Here is an 8,272-nt window from a genome sequence, read left to right as displayed (position 1 = left end):
GTTTTTTTAATATGAAATTAATTATACTAGTCGCCACTAATTTAACACAATTAAACAAGTATAGATTTAACTGTCCTAACTAGCATTAGATTGTTATGTTGAATTAAATATCGGGCACCCTTGACATTTAAATAATAAAACAACCATGAGAAATTTAATTAGAAAACATACGAATAATAATGAATAAAAGAAATAGATAAAAACAATTAGATCTTACAGTTATAACTGAACCAAACCCTCGTTATCCCTTGACTAAAATGGAAAATTAGTTGCTCATCGTTGAGAAAAATCCCATGCAAAAGTTTGAACAATTTCAATAGTAATGCCACCACCGAGAAAAGCAAAAAACACAAATCCGTCATTTTTCTCCTTTTTCAAGTAAAGAGTCACGAGACTCACGACCCTCCAGGAATTGTTTCTTGCTTCGGAAGAACTAATCAAGTAGGAAGCCAGCCGTCTCCGATTCCTCTATTTTCTCCTACTTTATAGCTACTACTAATAATAAAGCATATTTCCTAATTAGAAAAAGAAACTACAAAAGACAATATTCCATGTTTCCTAATCAAATACCATAATTAATAAAGATAAGGGTAAAATACCAAAAACCCCCCTGTGGTTTATCAAATGTACACTTTATCTCCTTATGGTTTAGAAACCTACAATTTAACTCCCTGTCGTTTCAACTAAAGTGAAATCTGATAGAAAACATCTACAATAACGGTATTTGAGTGCCACGCGCTTCTGCTGAGAGTTGTGGTTGCGATAATATTTTCACTTGCCAAGATACTCCCATGTGTTTCCAAACCATAGGGAGGTAAAGTGTACATTTGGTAAATCACAGGGGGGTTTTTGGTATTTTACCCATTCTCAAATGCACGAAACATTCTTCCGAGGAATTGACTTATAGAGGGGCAATTTTGGCATTTTTTGTTCAAACGTTAGTTTAGATGTTTTCTGTTAGATTTCAGATTAGTTGAAACGGCAGGGAGTTAAATTGTAAGTTTCCAAACCATAGGGAGGTAAAGTGTACATTTGAAAAATCACAGGGGGGGTTTTTGGTATTTTACCCTAAAGATAACTTCCAAATCTTCAGCTAAGGTTTGTTCGAAGTTTGACTCGAACTAGGAAACGTCTGTATGCATAAATTTTCCGAGCCTTCTGTATTTGACAGTAGGTTCTGAATGCGCCCACACCAAATTGGTTCATAATATGCTGGAAAATTGCCCCTTCAACTACTTTTTGCTCCATTTTTCTACAGTTAACATTAATAACCAAATATAAGTAGAATCTGTCCAATAATACAATGTTTGGCAAACATCAAGGAAAAATATTTACAAATTATTAGCAATTACACACCCTGTCAATAATAAATGCCTATGGCCCAGTATGGCTCTTTGCCAACAAAGTTAGTGATGACTTTTGACAATACCAACTTGGATAGATTTGTTATCTAGGTTGCAATTGCAGAAGTAGAGAGGATTAGGTTGGAGGAAGAGGAAAAAGAAAGGACACTCAGGTGATATATTTCTACTTTCTTGAAGCTTCTTTGTGAAAAGAAAACAAGGAATCATTAATCGAGTGATGAGCGCGGGATATACATATAACAATTAGCTCATTCACAATTAAGTTTTATATTTATAAATTCTTAAATACCCTACATATGATTTTTCGCAAGTATACGAGTCGTAATTGAGTATAGAGTATTAAGGGTCGCATCCACAGAAAAAATTGTCAATTATTGATAGTTTTCGAACTCTTTTATTATTTAGACTATCACAAGTGTAAGAAATTAAATGTACACTATAAACATGAGATAAAAATAATAAAAATAACAATAGAACGCTCCTAGAGATATGAAATTTTTCACTAATCTTGCAAATAAAATTATCAGTTAAATGAATGCTATTATCTTGGGTAACTATAATGTAATTTCCTAATGTATATGAAACACACTCTCATAGTGAATCAACTATACTTGTAACTAAGTCATACCTACTCTCGTGGTTATGAAATTAACTACAAACTCATTTCTTCTATGAAATTACATGAAACAAGTCACTAAAGCCACATAAGTGCGCCTCTACTCTCGTGAGTGTACTTTCTAAGTTTATCACTTCCTTGAACTAGTGTTAAATTCTAATTCTCATTGTCAACTTAACATGTTAAGATTATCACAACTAATGGCCAGTTAATCATGATTAGAAAAGTAAAAGTGATAAATAACTTACTCAAAATAATATTATCAAATAACCAAGTAAATATCACTAACAAGATATAGAAAGTTCATCCATACTCTAAGCATAAATTTTAGCAAAACATGATAAAAAGATCTAAACTTGTATTATAACTAAGCATAAAATCAAATACAAGAGAGAAAATAGTAGAAGAGATATGACCCTTGTCACATGAGATCAACCTCTCCATGTTGCCTTAATTTTCATCCAAATCTAACTACAAATACAAGAAGGATGACCTATTCTAACTATACTATACGAATCTAACTAATGAACTAAGGGAACTCTAGTGAAGACTACACTTTTGTGGAGTTTTTCTAGCCTTTCAAAGTTGTGAAAATGTTTTCCTTGGCCTCTTTTTATAGAGAGATTCAAGCTCAAGATGAGTTGTTTCTAGTTGACAAAATTACTCTTTGAAATTTTTGAAGGTGGGTTCTCAAAATTTCCATTCTCATCTACTTATTTCTAGCAGGAATCTTTGTAGAAAAAGTGGTCAAAAAGGTTGAGTGAATAGGGCACAAGTTGCAGAGCAAGTTGCAGCCGCAAAACATGAACACGTGGCCCCAAAATGTGACCTAGCTCATGTTTTGTACCCCACGTTTTGCTGTTTTGCAAGTTTGCTCATTCTAAGCAGATTTCATCCTTGCTCTGTTTTTGTACCAATTTCTATTAATATTTTCTTGATGATAGAAGCTGAACTAACTCTTGTACAAACCATAAAATTGTAGCCCTTGAGTTAGCTTTCCAATGCATGAAGAATCATCCAATTTGGAGCTCTACAGAGCTAGAAATGACCAAAATACTCTTGACTGGTCAATCCCCTATTTCAGCTTTTGACAATGAAAATGCACTTCGGTATTTTGACATTTTGACAAGGAAAACAACTGAACTGGACTTCGAGCCTATAAGAAATATAGAGCTATCTCTTAGTTTCAAAATGGCATAAAAATCACATCAATCCAATACTTGTAACTCAAGATATAGTCGAAATACCAACAGGTGTCAAAGTTGGAAAACTCCCTTAATTGCATTTCATTTCTTGCACTTCATATTCTCTTTTTATCACTTCAAACCATCATCAATCATTTAGTTATCTAATCAATTAACTTTATTTGACGATTGAATCCTTAAACCTACAAAACGTGAAGTTTTCACCATTAAAATCCATTGAAATACAATTTTTACCCCTTAAACCATAAAATGCAAACTTTCACTAGAAACTTAGTTCATAAGCTATAAAACTAATTAAAACACACCAAAATTAATTAATAAAACAGACTTAAAACATTCAAAATATACACTTATCATCGAGAATGATTCAACTGGAGTCACTGGATTGCAGCTTCTTTCTAATAAAATTGTTGGGGAAAATATAAAAGAAAATGGCTAAAAAAAATTACAAAGCAAATGATGCGAAAAAAATTCAAATCGTGACTCAATATCACTTTCATTTTGCCTTTATTTGCCTAGAATTTAGTGCACAAAGATTTTGAACAAATATCCTTTAAGATCATTTGAAGGGTATTGGCTTTTAACTCTTGTACAAAGTTAGACAAACCAACTTGAACTATGATGTGTTTTTGGAGAAAATTCTAATAGTAAGAAAATAATCTTCTGCAGTAATAATCCCTACTAGACCTTTATAGAGTTGAGATTGAAAATGATCAAGAGTTGCAATCTTTCTCCACTAATTTATGACTTTCCTTGAATTATGTTGGACAAAAATGCTCCTCAACATCAATGCAAGTGTTCAAACATTTTTTGAATGTTTAGACACCATTTGGATGGCAATTAATTGTCAAAAATATGAAAATATGCTAGATAAACTTGAACAACTTCTGATCATTATAGGTATCAGTCAATGATGGATCTTATGTCAGATCTTAAGATGGGCTCCCATCATGCAAAAGATCAAATTTTAAAAAAATTTTAACAAAAATTGATGTCAATTTCACAAAAACGAAAAGATCGTAGAGAAAGAAGACTGGCTCCAACCACACATTATTGTCCAGGGAATTTCCTTCAGCAATGCGCCCCCCCTCCCACCCCCCAAGGTTTGACTTTGAAGGCAAGCATCAAGAAGATGATGGAAATCACGTTCTGTTTTCATATGGGGATATAATCAAGAAACCCCAGTTGAAGAGACTGAGATCACCCAATGAAGAAAATAGTACTGATCATCAAGAAAAAGAGATGCCACGTTCAAAGCTTAGATATCCTGATGGACCGTCAACATCAATTATCAGTACTATTCCAGAGAAACTGAAGAACAGAATTTTGGAAGTTGGGGGTCAGAGGAAAGCATTGTATTTGTGTTTCAGAAGGTGTTAACACAGATTGATGTGAACACGCATTTGAGCAGGCTGCTGGTGCCATTTGAGCAGATCATGAATGGGTTTCTGACTGATGAGGAGAAGGCTTGTTTTCACGATCCTAAAGTTTGAAATTGATGCCATTTTTGTTGATCCATCCCTTGATGAAGGCAGAATGAACCTGGGACAATGGGAGATGGGTAAAAAAAAAAGCGTAATATAAGTCACAAACTTAGACACTCACTGGCAGTGCACCTGTGGGCATTTAGGAGGGATTTACAGCTTGGATTTGCCTTAATTTTAGTTTGATTAAGATTTGTTTATTTCTAAATTTGCACTTAGGCTGTCTTGTGAATTAAGGATATTTAGTTTGTTAGAGTATTGTCTATTAGTCTTCGTTCACTCATTTTAATTAAACATATTAATTCTTGCTTTTGTATTGGTCAAAGAATGTTAATTTCATTTGTCAAGAGTTTGAACAAAATTGATGCAAGTGAAGTATATAATCAATAGTTTGATATTTGGTTCTTAGCACTTTTAAATTGGTTGTTTTGGCCTTGCTTTCGTCACTGTTCTTAAATAGAGCTCAGTATAGTAATCCCCCTGCAAGTATAGTTATGTTGCCCTTTGCCCCCAAGATTAAAGGTCGAGCATTATTGGTCGGCTCCCTTTTAGCATACAAATTAAAGCATATACTCCTACTTTTATTCTTTTATTTTTTTGTCTTGCTTTCTACAATCTCCTATCATTTAACATGTTTAGAATAATTCTTTTAAGGGTAAATTACATTTTACCCCCTGTGGTTTACCCTTTTTTTACATAACCCCCTATGGTTTCAAAAGCTATACATAACCCCCTCATGGTTTGGATTAAAGTGTCAAAGTAACGGAAATAGTCACTCGTAACGGAAATAGTTGGGGGTAGGAAAAGTACGAAAAGGGGTGACATGGATTAAAAGAATACAAAAGAAGGGTAAAGTTAATTCTAGAAATTGCACAAAAAATATGTAGTTGAAAAAGCAGCCACAATTATATTGAGTGATCTACTAATAACTACACTGTGTCAGCTTATAGTGTCGCCACAAATTACAATTAGTTCACTGATAACATGTCGAGGACTTGCTTTGACATACGATTAGTAATTCTATAATTTTTTAAATCTTGGATATAACACAATTTACATTAAGTGAACGTACAACATATGCACTGCATGGACTAATTTTGATGCTAGAATGAAGTTCAAACATATTTTGGGTTTTTTTTTGCCATCTGCACTTAATTGCTGAGTAGCATGAGATTTGTTTGTGGCTACAATGTATGCAGGCATAAGATGCAAAAGTGTTGCATCTTATATTCACTCTGGCTCCTCCTAACACTTTTGCAAGTTTATTCATTTCCATCCTAACTTGGCTACTCTAGGCCTCTTAACTTTAGTGAGGTGTACATGATTATTTTCACCTTTAAAACTATATGATCTTTATATGAAAAGTGATAGACTTCTTTGGAAAAAGCAGAATTTACAAGTAAAATTACCCCATGAAAACAAAACTATACCGGGGTAGTGCAGCAATAAAAAAAAAACCCATAAGGGAAACACATTAATTTAGCTTACTAAATATTATTTTCATCAAGACATTGGAGTACACTAAAACATTTCATCTGGCTTCGTTACGAAAAGTGATCTCCATCATTTTAACACTTTAATCCATACTACGGTCTTTTTTTTTTCGGGATAACTTTTGAAACTATATGAGGCCTATTTGAAAAAGTGATAGATTAATCAAGGAGATAAAGTAAAATTTACCAATAAAAATACCTAATAAAAGTCCCGTTTGATCCTTATTCAATACACCATTGAAATGGTTTCTTTTGGAAATTTCAAAGATAACATGAAAGAATTACCCGAAAGATCTTATTTATAAAATTCAAATTAAAAGAACAATTTTATGGGCATCAAAAGAGACAGTGTTGCATGGAATATTGAACACTCTGCGGAGTATGTCCAAAACAGAGTTACACGAGTTTACCATTATTTCTGAACATTATTTTAACTGTCTTTATTTTGCAGTAAACTTAGGTAGAATCCACTTTCTTCCCGTAAGATGCTAAGCATAAAACGCTCAAGACTGCAAATGATTTCTATTATCCAAATTACATTTTGCCCCATTTTAAGCGCCTTACACAACCCATACTAGTATAAAATCCACCTCTTCATTCCTTTTCGATTCCATGAGCTTTTGTTTCTTCATTTTTTTCCTTTCACTATCAAAAATTATATACATACCGTCCCAGTAATTCATCTTAGAGACTTTAAAGTACAATTGCTGAACCAATTTTTTTTCACTTCCAAGATGTTTTAGTCTTTTCATTTTTTCTTTGGATATCAATAGTTCAGGAATCCCCTGTAGTCAGTAGAATTGGTGATTGACCTTCAAGAAGGCCTTCAAGAATTTGAGCAGAAAAAAGAGAGGAACAACAGTGATAGAGATGGATACAAGGGGTATAAAGAGAAAAGTGAATGATCCCAATGCACCAGCACCACCAGCAGCGGTACAAATCCCTCCGAACTTCAAAACGGCCATCACAAACTTGGGAGGTTCAGAGCCAGTGTTATTGGCGGAATTGACTTCATCGGACATTGCGGACAGAATGAATGATGACTATTTCTTGATATCAATTCAAGAAATCAATAAGCACCCAATTTTGACAGAAGCCCAGAGGAATTCTCTTGAAAACGGAGATGCGGAAGTGGGTGCAATTTGTATCCAACCAGCAACGGCTAAATCCGAGATAAGCATCTCAAAACATGACAATTCCAACTATGCATTGAGTGGTTGGAAAGACCTTGTCGAGACTCACAAGCTGATTCTGACTACAGCAACCCAGATGCAATTATGGTCTTTCAAGAAGATACAGCTGGGATTTATAATGCTACTTGAAGATGACAGTCAAGAGGTTGGATTGAATATGTGAATTCATAGTCTTGATTTTGGTATCATTTTGCACTAATTAAGGGAATCCTAGCTAGCTACTTCTTGTTGATTAGTATTCCTAATTTTTGAACGATTTTTTTTCAACATCAGACGAAGGCACGAGAAGTTCTTCCCGATGACATCAAGCATCGCATCAGTTCCATTGGAGGTTCAGAACCACTTTTTGTGGTGGAAAAGAAATTGGTCAAGACTGATAAGGAGCATCTATTTTCAATACCGTTGAAAGGAAGGAAGAACGAATTCTTGAAGGAAGAAGAACAGGAACCTTTCAGGGTCCTATACAACAGAGCAACGATTGAGGCGGTTTTGATTGGATCATCAGCCGATGAAGAATTTAGGGTCAATTTGAAGCATCGGGGCATTACGTATTCCCTAGATGGTGTTGACTGGAGCAAATTTGTGAAGAAACACAGGCTTAAAGTGGGAAAGAAAGTGCGCTTGTGGACGTTTAGGCCTGCAAACGAAAGTGCTGGTTTAGACATTGGAAAGTATCGTTCAGAGCCTGGATTTGCATGGGTTACATTTCAATGAGAGGAACAACACGAATTCGCATATCCATGTTGTTTTAGGCCTCAAGATTGCTGTTTTCATCTTTCAAATTTGGTATTTTTGGTGGGATTTCTTGACTGTATTCAGTAATCATTCTGATAAAAAAATTCAGTATCTGAAAATTTTAGGCATTCTTGTAGACAGAGCTTTCAATCCTCAGGCGTTTTTGAATCGGCTAAAATTGT

The sequence above is a fragment of the Coffea eugenioides genome, chromosome 8 (assembly GCF_003713205.1).
Source record: "Coffea eugenioides isolate CCC68of chromosome 8, Ceug_1.0, whole genome shotgun sequence".
Classification (NCBI taxonomy): Eukaryota; Viridiplantae; Streptophyta; class Magnoliopsida; order Gentianales; family Rubiaceae; genus Coffea; species Coffea eugenioides.
The sequence above is the reverse complement of the archived record's forward strand: the minus strand, read 5'-3'. Positions refer to the sequence as shown.